The sequence below is a fragment of the Diabrotica virgifera genome, chromosome 3 (genome assembly GCF_917563875.1).
Source record: "Diabrotica virgifera virgifera chromosome 3, PGI_DIABVI_V3a".
Classification (NCBI taxonomy): domain Eukaryota; kingdom Metazoa; phylum Arthropoda; class Insecta; order Coleoptera; family Chrysomelidae; genus Diabrotica; species Diabrotica virgifera.
Window position 1 is genome coordinate 205333842 of NC_065445.1, and position 14578 is coordinate 205348419.

Below are 14578 nucleotides of genomic sequence, written 5' to 3' on the forward strand. Positions count from 1 at the left end.
TACAAATTCAGTATAACTATTAACTAATTTTTGTTTGTTGTTTCTTTTCACAAAAATTTTAAAATGCAACAACCATAAATAATCAAACTACAGCTGTACCACAGCCGCCATATTGAATAATTTTTGACATGTCATTTGAACATCCAATCAGAACAAAGTTATAATGCGCATGCGCCGGGATCATAGGTTTTAACATAAAAAAAAATTCGCCCTCAAATTGCGGGTAAAGAAGTATAACTTCAAAAAATATTAAGATTCGTCTTATCGTTTTTTGTTTTCGGGGGTAAGGCCGATTTTAGTGCTTTATTGCTTCGCCTACTTGTGACTCCATATTTATAATAGTTATTATACTGAATTAATAATACATAATATTAATTAATAATAGTATATGGCAGGGGTGGCCAAACTGTGGCTCGCGAGCCACATGTGGCTCTTTGAAGGATTATTTTTGGCTCTCAATAAATGTCCCTGAATTATTTTTAATTTTTGTTTCAAGATGTGGCAACAAATATAAAAGACTAAGCGTAACATCAGGACTTGGTCAAGAAGATCCCTTATCACTGTTACGATTCAGTTTGGCCTTAGAATATCTAATAAGTAAAATATCATCTGAGCTGACAGGAGGATTTGCGTATTGAGGATCAAAACTATTGTTGGCCTTTGCTGATGATATAGGTGCAGTCGATCATTCTACAAGAGACGTGAGAGATGTGTTTTCACAACTCGAGGAAGAAACAGGTAGTCTGGGTCTTCGAATAAATTAAAGAACAAGAAGTACATGCTAGTAACAAAAAATCTAAAATCAAGAGGTAGGCAGAACATAACTATTAATGACCATAACTTCGAAGTAGTAAAAGAGTTTAAATATCTCGGAACGGTAATCACAGATGACAATCACATTATAAAAAGAGGTCTTAGCAAGGATAGCTGCGTAGAATAGATCATTATACTCCCTATCATCAATACTAAGATCTAAGCTGCTAGCAAAATAATCTAAATTAAGACTATACAGCCAATTATTCGCCCAATTGTTAAATATGGAAGTGAAACTTGGACTCTACATCAGTGGGAAATAAATCTTCTTCAGATGCAAATTCACTAATGTATGTTAGCGATCGCAATTTTCATTAACTCTCTGTTTCTTGCAAAATGTATCAGAGATTGATTGTCGTTAATGCCTGTCCATTGCCTAATGTTTCGGAGCCAGGACATTTTATAATTAAGTATTTTCTATGGGAAATAAGCCACAATTTTACTAAAAAATGAATTTATTAATGTTTCGAAGCCCAAATCGGGTTTCGCTGTCAAAATACAAAATACTATTAAAATAAACAAAAATGTTGTTGCTAAGTAAAAAAAAATTCTTCTAATAATTTATTAAATCTGACTCATTTATATTGGCAATTCAGACGTATATTATACATTTTAAAGTAGAAGACTTTAAAATGATATCGCCAATATTTATGAGTTGCGTTCCTGGGACGACTTTACTAAAAGATAGTTTTAGTAAAATTTATTTTAGTAAAATTGTTGCTTATTTCCCATAGAAAATACTTACTTATAAAAATGCCACAAGGAAATAGCTTCAGAAAAACACCAGGACATTTTCTTGCGTCCCATTCCTCTCTTGCCTTAAATTTTACCCTCGATTATAAGTTGGATTAACTGGTATTTTTCATTTCACTTGGTGCGACCTTGATACACTGATTTCCTTTTCTTGATGGTTTCGAAAAGTTGGCGTTTTTGTTGATTCTTTTAAGGACATCTACATTTGTGACTTTCGCTGTCAATGGTATCTTTAGGATATGGCGATAAAGCCACATTTCGAAAGCTTCTAATCTGTTTATATCCCTCGTTTTGAGTGTCCAGCCCTCTACGCCATATAGCAGCACCGACCATACGTAGGACTTAGTAAACCTTAGTCTCAGTTGAAGATCGAACTCTGAACAGGCCAGTGCCTTCCTGATGCCACCTTTTACTTCCCTGTCCGATGCCCAGTCTTCAAAAAGCCACGTTCCCAGGTATTTAAATTTGCTCACTTTTTCAATGGACGGTATTCAGTGTTATGGTGGAGTTTTAAAATGCATCCATGTTTCTGGAGATGATCATATTAATCTCTAATCCCATTCTCTTACTGTGTTTTCCGATTATAGTGATACGTTGTTGAAGATCGGCTATGTGGTCACAAATGAAATAAAGAAGCTACTGGGAAATAAATAAGCTACTGGTATTTGAAACCAAAGTCCTTAGAATGATATTTGGTCCTCAAAGAGATGAACTGACAGGATAGTGATACTGAAAACATCGTCAGACATACAAAAGCTAAGATAAGATGGGCAGCCCATGTGGTAGATCAGAGAAAGACATAGTGTTAAAGACGGTGTATTTTCAGAGACGATAGAAGATCAATAGGCCATTCCAGAAAAAGATGGAAGGATGATGAAGGATCGAAGTATCTTGAATTAGTAAAGGCTGCTGGTAGAATTATTTGCATACTTGAAACATCGATGTGAACCATTTTATTTCACTTTAAAATTCGTGAACTCCAAACGGTAAGAGAAAAATTTAATATCTTTTATACACTTTTTAGTTAATTGTTTAATTGCGGCTCGCGAAAAATTTCAAATTTTGAAAAATGGCTCGGACTATCAAGGAGCTTGCCTACCCCTGGTATATGGTATTATAACAAATGTTAACACTAGTAAATAAGCATTAGGATACATAGAAATAGACGATTATGTCTACTCGTGTACTTAAATGAGGGTCAAACTTTAATAGATAACCTCTAATAACTAATAAACATGTTTGATGTTGTTTTTGATTACATTTAATGTTTAGTTTCACGAAATATACAATAAAATTGCATAGTATATAAGTTACAATATATCGTTTACCTATATTGCTATTCCAACAGTTTATATCTACGGTATGTAGGTTATAGGATCAGTGGAGTTGATAATATTGTGTTAGAAATGTTACATCAGGTGAGTTACGCTATTATTATTACTATTATATACTGCATTCTAAAAATATGAGCTAAACCAATACGGACAAGTGCACTAGTGCATTTAGAACTAATAGTATTTAAGAGACCGGACATATTATATGAAACTAAGATTATTCAAAATATGCGCATAATATAATAATATTAGTCCAGGGCGCATCTGTTTTGAGATGGACGTTGAGAGGTGACTCAAATTTTTTTGCAGAAATTGCTTGAAAATAAATCAAATAATAATATTTGAGTTATCCTCCCTCTCAAAAAGGTCCGGAACATTGTTTAAATAATCAAAATGTCAAAAAATTCAGGAAAAATTCGATTCTTTTCTTCGTTTTTGATTATAATTTTAAAAGTATTCATTTCCGAGAAAAGTTTTACTGACATAAAAGTTTCGTAATTAAATTGGCTATAATATAGAATTGGTAAAAAATTTAAAAAATAGTCACCCTTGTTGCAAAATAGCAATAATTGCGAAAAAACCATACAAAAACAAGTATTCGCATTTTACGTTTTTCAACCATTTATGCTACACTTAGGACCTTCATTTTTCACCCAGAAAAACATTATGACACAGTAAAACAATACTGTAAATTTCATTAAGATCGGTTCAACAGATTTTGCAAAATAAATTTTGCAATCCAGCTTTCGCAAAAAAAATTCATTTTTTCAAAATTTTACAGGAATGCAAATAAAGCAGATAGCAAGTTGAAATTTGTTTTGCTTATAGAAGTGTACTGTGCCTTTCATTTGCAATTTTCAAAATTTAAATCGATTAATTACCACGGCGTCAGGAAATTTCTTAAATAAACATTAATTTTTGGTGCTACGCGCAGGACAGCGGTGTTCGATTCACACAAGTTGATTTACACCAAAATTTCTTCCAATCTTTATCTAATATATTATTTTCTTACTCTATATTTTGTTGTATTTTAATATTTTAATTCCACAAAAATCAAACTAATTTTATTATTGTTTGTGAAATATTGTTTAAACGATTGCATATGTTTAAAAATAATAAACTTTTATTCTCTAAGTTAAAATATATGAACAATAAAGTTTTTGCTAATAAAAGTGTTATTTCAAAGGATAGAGTATGTGTTTTTATTTTGCAATAAACAAATTTATTTATTTCTATCGAAATGTAATAAAAATTAAAATGTATCAATTATTATCAAAGGTCATTGGAATGCCCAATAAGAGCAAACTATCCGCTGTCCTGCGCGTAGCACCCATAATTAATGTTTATTTAAAAAAAAATTCCTGACGCCGTGGTGGTTAATTGATTTTAATTTTGCCAAATTGCAAATGAAAGGTACAGTAAACTTCTATATGCAAAAACAATTTCAACGTGCTATCTGCTTTATTTTCAGTCCTGTAACATTTTGAAAAAATGAATTTTTTTTGCGAAAGCTGGATTGCAAAATTTATTTTGCAAAATCTATTGAACTGATATTAATGAAATTTACAGTATTGTTTTACTGTATCATAAAGTTTTTCTGAGTGAAATATGAAGGTCCTAAGTGTAGCATAAATGGTTGAAAAATGTAAAATGCGAATACTTGTTTTTGTATGTTTTTTTCGCAATTATTGCTATTTTGCAACAAGGGTAACTATTTTTTTAAATTCTTAACCCATTCTATATTGTAGGAAATATAATTACGCAACTTTTATCTCAGTACAACTTTTCTCGGAAATGAATACTTTTAAAGTTATAATCAAAAAACGAAGAAAAGAATCGAATTTTTCCTGCATTTTTTGACATTTTGATTATTTAAACAATGTACCGGATCTTTTTGAGAGGGAGGATAACTCAAATATTATTATTTGATTTATTTTCAAGAAATTTCTGCAAAAAATTTGAGTCACCTCTCAACGTCCAAATGTACTAATATTTTTACAGATGCGCCCTGGTCTATATGCACATTGTGCATATGCACACTGTCCTTCATGTACTTAAGATACCGTGTCTTAATTTGACGCGGTCGGGTTTTAGTAAGGATAGATTTTTTTAGGACTGCCCTCAACGAAGCCCTTGTATAAAAAGTCCATATTATACAGGGTGTAACAAAAATACAGGTCATAAATTAAATCACATATTGTGGGACCAAAAATAGTTCGAATGGACCTAACTTACCTTGGTACAAATATGCACATTAAAAAAGTTACAGGCCTTTGAAATTACAAAATGAAAATCGGTTTTTTCGAATATACCGAAAGCTATTGGAGATTTTTTATTGAAAATTGACAGGTGGCATTTTTATGGCAGGAACATCTTAAAGAAAAATTATACCGAAATTTATGAACCCCATAAAAATTTTATGTGGGTTTTTTTTTCACTTAAACCCCCCCAAACTTTTGTGTACGTCCCAATTAAATTATTATTGTGGTCTCATTAGTTAAATTCAATATTCTTAAAACTTTTTTGCCTCCTAGCATTTTTTTGATAAGGCAGTTTTTATCGAGTTGTGGCTTATTTTTTAATATGTTTACATAAAAATTTTATGGGGTTTTGTTTTTTAAACCCCCCAAATGTTTGTGTACGTTCCAATTGTAATATTACTGCGGTGTCATTAGTTAAACACAGTGTTTTCTAAACTTTTTTGCTTCTTTCTATTTTTTCGAGAAGGCACCTTTTATCGAGATGTGGCTTCTTTTTTAATATGGTTCAAAATATACCTAAAAATGTAAATCATAAATAAATTTTCATATTATTACCAAGTCTCCATAATCGTACTTAACCATATACAAATATGTTGTGAATTTGACAAATATTCAAAAGATGTCGATAAAAACTGACTTTTCGAAAAATTACTGAGAAAAAAAAAGTCTTAAAAACACTGTCTTTAACTAATGGTACTACCATAATAATTTAATTGGAACGTACACAAAAGTTTGGGGGGGTTTAAAGGAACCAAACCCCCATAAAATTTTTATGGGGTGTCCAAATTTCACTATAATTTTTTCTTAAGATGCTACTGCCATAAGAAAGCCACATGTCCAGTTTCAATAAAAAATCTCTAATAGTTTTCGATGTATTGAAAAAAAAATCAATTTTCATTTTGCAACTTCAAAGGGCTGTAACTTTTTTTATGTGCCCATTTGTACTAAGGTAAGTTAAGTTCAATCGAACTATTTTTGGTCCCAGAATATGTGATTTATGACCTGTATTTTTGTTACACGCATATGGTAGGGGCTAATTACATAGTACAAATTTTCTCCCCATGTGATTTTTTGACGCGTAAGTAAAAGTATAATAACCAGGCTAAAATGGAGCTTCGCAGGTCATAACGCTAGACAAACGGACAATAGGTGGAATAGCACGATACAACAATGGAGACCATGGACAGGAAAGAGAGCAAGAGGACGACCCAAGATGAGATGGGGAGGCGACATTAAAAAGATAGGAGGAACGCACTGGAAACAGAAAGCACTAAACAGAAGCGAATGGAGGAAACTGGGGGAAGCCTATGTTCAAAATTGGACGAATTAAAGGGCAAAAGAAGAAGTAAAAGTAACACGCAAAATGCCGCTTTGGCTCGCCTGCCATAAGTATTATTTACATAGTATCTACATAAAATTTATCAACAACTATTTGATAAAACAACCCCTCTTCTTTCATTTGGTGCTGTAGAATAGTTTGAATTTTACTATTTTCTGTCTTTAGTATGGTATAGTTAGACCCAAACCCAGACATCCAAAGTGAAAGTTATCCTCCAACACCAAATTGTTCTATATGGTCCACATAACGTTCAGAAAAAAGTCACACCATTTTGAGCGTCGGGTTTGGGGGGAGAGGGGGGAGAAATCTGCAAATTCGTAGTTTTTTAAGTTTTTCGTCAATATTTCTAAAACTAAGCGGTTTAGCATGAACAACCCTCTACACAAAATTGTTCTACATTAAATTTGAAATAAAAAAGGCCCTATGCATAACCCTTCTAAAATGAACGGTTCGAAAGTTACGGAGGTAGTATATAATTGGTCCAAAAAAGGCCTAACTCAGACATCCAAAGTAAAAGTTTTCCTTCAACAAAAAATTGTTCTATATGGTCCACATATTGTTCAGTAAAAAGTTACACCATTTTGAACGTCCGGTTTGGGAGGGCGATGGGGGAGAAGTCGGTAAATTAGTAGTTTTTTTAAGTTTTTCGTCAATATTTCTAAAACTATGCTTTAGCGTAAGGAATGTTCTATAGAAAAATATTCTACATAAAATTTAAAATAAAAAAGGTTCTATACATAATTGTAATAAAATCAACGGTTCCAGAGTTACGGAGGGTGAAAAGTGGAGGTTTTCGATACTTTTTATATTTAACGATTTCTCTCCCCTCTCCCCCCCCCCAAACCCGACGCTCAAAATGGTGTGACTTTTTTCTGAACATTATGTGGACCATATAGAACAATTTGGTGTTGGAGGATAACTTTCACTTTGGATGTCTGGGTTTTTGGTATAGTTATATCATAAATATTGCCCAAAAAATATAAAAAGTATCGAAAACCTCGACTTTTCACCCTCCGTAACTCTGGAACCGTTGATTTTATAAGAATTATGTATAAAACGTTTTTTGTTTTAAATTTCATGTAGAACATTCTTGTATATAACATTGTTTACGCTAATGCATAGTTTTAGAAATATTGACGAAAAACGTAAAAAAACTACTAATTTACTGGCTTCTCTCCCATCTCCCTCCCAAACCGGACGCTCAAAATTGTGTAACTTTTTACTGAACAATATGTGGACCATATAGAACATTTTGGTGTTGGAGGAAAACTTTTACTGTGGATGTTTGGGTTAGGCCTTTTTTTGGACCAGTTATATTATACTACCTCCGTAACTTTGGAACCATTCATTTTAGAAAGATTATGCATATAACCCTTTTTATTTCAAATTTAATGTAGAACAATTTTGTATAGAGAGTTGTTCATGCTAAACCGCATAGTTTTAGAAATATTGGCGAAAAACTTAAAAAACTACGAATTTACCGATTTCTCCCCCCTCTCCCTCCCAAACCCGACGCTCAAAATGGTGTGACTTTTTTCTGGACATTGTGTGGAGCATATAGAACAATTTGGTGTTGAAGGATAACTTTCACTTTGGATGTCTGGGTTATGCCATCTTTTGGATCAACTATACTATACTACTTAGAGCTTTGCAAAAAACTGTTAATTTTTGTAAATTATTTATAGGCAAGCTGAAAATTTGTTATTCGCTTAACAGTGTCTAGTCGGACAAACTTTGATGTATGGGAACACTGGAACAGGGAAGTTCTAATTGTGGAAAAGGTAAAAATTTTAAACGTCAGACTACAAAAATGTCCCATGTATTTTGTCGGAGAGAGAGAGAACTTCCAATTTTTTTTGTTACCCTTCCATTAAACTCTTATCCAAAAATCAGAGCAGTTTTTATCACCAACTGGGTATTTTAATAGGTCCGACACGTAGAACATGTCAAATGGCAGAAATTATGACAGGTGAAAAATAGCAGTCTGATTTTTTCATGAAGTTTAATGAAAGGGTAACAAATCAATTGGAAGTTCTGCTCGACAAAATACATGGGACGTTTTCGTAGTCTGACGTTCCAAATTATTCCACAAAACAAAGTATTCGACAATTAAAACTTCCCCTGTTCCAGTGTTCCCGTAAGTACAACAAAGTTTGTCCGACTAGACACCGTTAAGCTATATATCAAATTTCTACAGGCCTATTAATATAACCAAGTAGAATTGCTTAAAAACAATTTGTTGTTTCAAATATTATCCACAAAACCTCTCGCTGGAGTAACATGTACAGTTGAATCGATTATTTTTGAAAGAGGGTAAACGCCATTTTTTACTTTTCGAGTTACAGTAAAAACCCTTCTCTCTTTCTTTATTCGCTTCATTTGGTGTTGAAAGGAAGCAAGCACTGATGAGCTGCATGGTTATAGTTTATACTGCGAAACTGCACTTAACACCAGATGACATAAAGAGAGAAAGGTTTTTTACTATAACTCGAAAAGTTGAAAATAGTGCTACCCCCTTTCAAAAATAACCGATTCAGTTGTAAAAGCATTTGTGCAAAAGTTATTAACAATTTATTTACTTTTAAAATGTTTAAAAATAATTCCATCCATTTAAAAAACTAACAGCACAGCCATTTTAAAGGTTTTTTAATAAACTAACCGATTCTTTATTCAGTATTTTGATAAAATATAATTAGTCCAGTCACTCTCGAAATACTCACCTCCAAATTTTGTCTGACTGAACAGATTCACTTCAAATTTCGTGAGTTAATGAAAATGTTCAAATAACAAAAGTTATACAGTGAGGACGTTTGAGTTGGAATAAATTCATTATCTCGAGAATGGACGAATTTGGAAAGAAATCCTGAGATAGGTTGATTTTTATTTTTAAATTATGACTTTTTGGAATATATGTCATAGTAGTGACGTCATCCACCTGGGCATGATGACGTAATCAATGATTTTTTTGACAGGGTGTACGAAAAAAATTATTTTAATAAAATAATTGACACAAAAAGAAGAATGTAAGCAATTTATTTAATTCAAAGTATATTTTACTGCTCTCATGAAAACCTATAATATTGTTTATTTCACAAATAAAAATTGCTTTTCGATTAAATTCAATGTTCAAACTGCTAAGAAACCGGTGGGTGGAAGTTTTAACATTTAATTAAGGCAAAAAACAATGTTTATTTGTCGAATAAACATTTCTTTCAGTTTTCGGACAGCACTCAAATGTATTTTGAAACAAATGAATTACATACGTTCTTATTTTTATCTATTTATTTTTATATACATATACGTTTCTATGCTACTAGCAATGCGAGAGTGTAGCCGAGTCGTGATAGCATTTGACCTTGCATTAGGAGCTGCCCCAAATTTTATTTTTCTAATCGGTAGGATGAGTCAATAGTAGTGTAAATTTAAAATCTCGACTGAATTCTACCGTTGCGTTAGCCGTCATCTTGATTTTCAACGAGAACAGTTTTTGCTCAATATCTCCGCCATTTTCAACTTTTCTACAAAAAGTGTAGAAACTGAAATTGTTGAAAATACGATTTTCTATAATTTCGTTTATTATAATTTTTTTCGTGCGGTCGAGATTTTCCGAGTTATGGGGGGAAATAGTGACAGTTAAGAGAAAAATTATGGAATTTTTGAATTATCTTGTTTATTATGTATTAGTTTTACAACAAATATGTACCTATAAAAAAATGAAGACAATTAAATGTACAATTTTTATCTCTTTAATTTTTTTGATAAAATCAATATTTAAGGGAATAAGTATGCGGTAAAAATGCGAGCGTAAGACCTGATTGATTTTATAGTATTTGTTTTTGTTCAATATCTCCGCCATTTTCAACTTTTAGACAAAAAGTGTAAGGACTGAAATTGTTGCAATTACGACTTACTACAATTTTCCGAGAGAGCCAGTGGCGGGTCTACGAGCGGAATGGGGAAATTCCCCTCAATAGAGTCCAAAATTAAAAAAAAAATGTTGAAATATAAAAATATATTAGCTGACATGAAACTTAAAATATTGACAGACAAATTCAACCAATAAAACCCGCTAGTTAATAAAATTAAGTGAACTTAATGCATATAAATTATTATTTATGCCTTTTATATACTTAGTTTGGTTGATGTTTCATTGGAATTTTCAAAAATTGTATAAAATATAATTCTCTTTATTGTTGTTTATGTACAATTATGTCGTAAAGTTAATAATAAATGGGACACTTCAATAATTATGCTTCCCCTCCGCTTCCACTATTTCCCCCTTAACTCGCAAAATATTGATCGCATAAAAAAATTGTGCAAAAAAATTGTAGAAAATTGCATTTCCAACAATTTTAGGTTCTACCATTTTTGCCGAAAAGTTAAAAATGGCGGAGATATTAAGCAACAACGGTTCTCCTTTAAAATCAATATCGCGGCTAATGCAACCGCGAAATTCAGTCGAGATTTTAAATTTACACTACTATTCATCTCCCCTAAATGATAGAATTATAAAATTTGGAGCAGCTCGGAAACAAGATTTAATTCAATAATTATGCTCCCCCCACCACTTTTAGTATTTTCCCATTTAACTCGGAAAATATCAACCGTATGAAAATTTTTTTTAAAAAGAAATTGTAGGAAATCATATTTGGAACAATTTTAGTTGAAAATGGCGTAGATATTGAACAAAAACAATTGCTATAAAATCAATCAGGTCTTATGCTTGCGTCATTACCGCATATGTACTACCTTAAATAATAATTTTAGCAAAAAAACGAAAGAGATCAAAATTGTGTAGAATTTATTTCTCTCTATTTTTGTATAGATATGCACGAAAAAATTGTAATAGAAATTATACAAAATTACATTTTCAACAATTTTGGTTCGTATACTTTTTGTTGAAAAATCTAAAATGGCGGAGATATTAAGCAAAAACGGTTCTCGTTTAAACTCAAGATGGAGGCTGACGCAATAACGGAATTCAGTCGAGATTTTAAATTTACACTACTATTGACTCCCTCTAAATATTAGAAAAATAAAATTTGGGGCAGCTCCTAATGCAAGGTTGGGCCTGTTCTTCGTCTAACCCGACTGGGCTAGTGGGTCAAAAGCGACTAACAACATTGCGCGGTCGCCATGCGCGACTGCAGATTTTACTTCCAATTTTTCGGAGAGTGGTTCTACTGTCCCTCTTTATACTGTGACAAGGCATGCTTTCCTTGCCAGGGGCAGTTGTGCCCTCTTCTCCGTGGTGGAATATCTTTTGCCCAAAATAATCACGGGAATCAACAGAATGGGTGCAAGATTATCAACACTGCCGAATTCTCTTGCATGTTAGTGGTCGTCCAATCTTATAGCTTGAAATATTTGGTGAAATATTTTCTTGGACATAGTAGCTGCAAAAGTAGAAACAAGAAACAAAACTCGGATAAATGCTTGCATTTCCTCGTAGTCACCAGCAGGACCATCCCTAGGTCGAGCATAAAATACTTTCATTATATTATTTATTTTTGTTTGTGTATTTTACATTATTATTGATCAGAGAATCCGAGAAAGACAATAATTAGCATTCTAGTAGTATAATTTTTGCTCCTTTTGCTTTTGCTTTTACCTCAAGTAAGTTCGTAATAATATTTGATCCATTGGATTTGGTGATCCATTTGAGAGTATGCTGCTTATGTCTTAACTATGGTATTTTACCTTTGCCATAAAATCTTAGAACGTCATCATTAGACTTAGGCAAATATGCAAATAAAAAAGTATGAAATATGCACATAAATATGCAGTATTTTATGCAAAAATATGCAGTATTTTATGCAAAATATGCATATTTATCTAGAAAATATGCATCTAATAAAAAATATTTACAATAATACTTACAATATTATAAATACTTAACATATACAATTATTTTAACATATAAATATTATTTTGAATTGTGGTAACAATAGATTATCAAATGATGTTCAAAATTTTCTAATAAAAACTTATGGCTCCTATCTGAATACATATATTTGTAAATAGAAAAACTTTTTCGACATCAACTGATGTAACTGGTGCATTTTTCAAATTTATTATAATAGATGGTTCTAAATTAAGTGCTTCGGAAAATGTCCCAGCTAGTACTTGAACCACTTCAGAAAGAACCTGGTAACCACTATTTTTTCCATGGTCACTTTAAATTTTTGAAAAATTTCCTTTCCAATAGTACCTTTAACGTTTTGACACAATGACTCAAATTCTTTTATTAAAACTGTACTCTCTAACAATGATAATTTTTAAAGAGGATTGTAATTGAGTTATAGTTTTCTGGACAAAACTATAATTTGATTTTATGACTGACAGTTGCTGTTGGAGGATGTTATTTTGGAAGGCTTGCTTAGCTTCCAATAAAGATTGGCAACTATCATCCGTTAAAAGGGTTAATTATTTTTTTTAATCAACAAAATGATCAGCATAGAAATTAGCTGCTTCTAACCATGTTCCCAACGTGTTAAAATGGGTTGCGGTGGCAGTGGAACAGCAGGAAGCATATCTCTGTAACATTTTATTCTTACAGGTGATTTCAGGAATACATTTTTGACGCTCGCTATTAAACTGTTAACTAGTGGAGATTTTTTTCTTACTTCCTCCGCAACTCTGTTTATTCCATGTGCCATGCGCTAAACAAGTGACATGTATTAAGTTTGGATAAAATATTTTTAAATTTTGTTCTGCTTTCACCATATTATATGGTGCGGCATCAGATAAAATAAGCAATAATTTATCATTAGGCACAGCAGCAGGAAGAAAAAAGTTTGCTAATGCTTCTTGTAAAAACCGTGATATTGTTAGATTGGTTTTTGGTTGGTTTTTTCCACTTGCTTACAGGAAATTAAATACGATTTTGGAAGTGTTTCATCGCTACTAAGTACACGAATCAATAAGTGCACAATGTATCTTCCTGACGAGTCAGTGGTCTCGTCCACAGATAAAATATGTAAAAGTAATTATTACCTATTTCGGCTTTTATGTTGTGGATAACTGAGTATAACAAATTGACATTATTTCTCTTTATAGTTCGTTCACTGGGAATGTTTTGTTTGCAATATTTTTTTAAAAAAGAACTAAAGTTTTTATTAGATAAATTTGAAAGCGGTATATTAGAAGATACTAATGCACGACACAAGTCTTCGTTAAAAGTTTCTTGTTCGGTTTGTTTTTGGAACTTGACTGAAAGCATTTGGACACTGAAGGTTGATATTTTTCACCGGATGTGGTTTTTACTTTTTTAGCTAAATGTTTCGCGGTTCTGACATGCTGATCTATTTGAATTTTTTTTTTCAGATGAAATCTAAAAAAGAATATAAATATTCTATAGTTGTACCTATTTTTAAAATCTAAGATTGTATAAATAAACTAAAAATGAACCGTTTTTGAATAACAATTAAAATATTTAAATTAAATCAAATAAAAATCGGTGCAGTAATCTTGAAAATGTCAAGAAATGACTGTGCAAGAAGGAAGAACCCCCAAATATTTACAAGAGGCTCTTGGTCTTTTCTGTTTACATTTAAAGAAAAAATACTGTGAGCATAATTTAAAAGCACTTAATTAATTAACTAAGTCCAATATATGATATGTTTTTGTTTTTAGCAAAATTAAAGCAAACTATGCTATTGTTAGAAAAAAAATGTTGGCGACCTTTCAGTAGACTATTGAATGATTTGAATTTTAAATAGGTATCCTATTTTTTATCGCAAGGAGTTTAAAAAATGCTTGAAAAAAGAAAAAATACATCGATTTATTGCAAACTAGCCTTGTGTCGGTACATTTCTTACACATAATCTCCAATTTTAAAATCTTTGTTTGTACCACCGTGTAAATTTTTAAAATAAAATAAAAAATAATACGTACGTACTTACGGTTTTGCCACAACATGAGCAATAAACTTTATCCATATCCATAGATAGCTCATTGTAAGGTTTTATCCAAAAGTTGAAACATTGCTTATTTTTGGCATTTTCAAAGCACAATAATTATTCACAATTAGAAATACACGTTGTTTACGCCTCCAATTTTACAACAATAGTGAAACC

General features: G+C 31.7%; 1 protein-coding gene across 3 annotated transcripts in view; it reads left to right on the forward strand.

Moving 5' to 3' along the window:
- The first annotated feature begins 2739 nt into the window (after nucleotides 1–2739).
- Nucleotides 2740–14578, forward strand: part of LOC126882335 (cytochrome P450 4C1-like) — a 389204-nt gene continuing 377365 nt past the window's right edge. For 2 of the 3 annotated variants that reach the window (XM_050647215.1, XM_050647227.1), the window contains exon 1: nucleotides 2740–2984. The gene's annotated coding sequence lies outside the window, so the exon portion shown is untranslated. The remainder of the gene's footprint in view (nucleotides 2985–14578) is intronic. The other variant, XM_050647219.1, reaches the window with a different exon arrangement.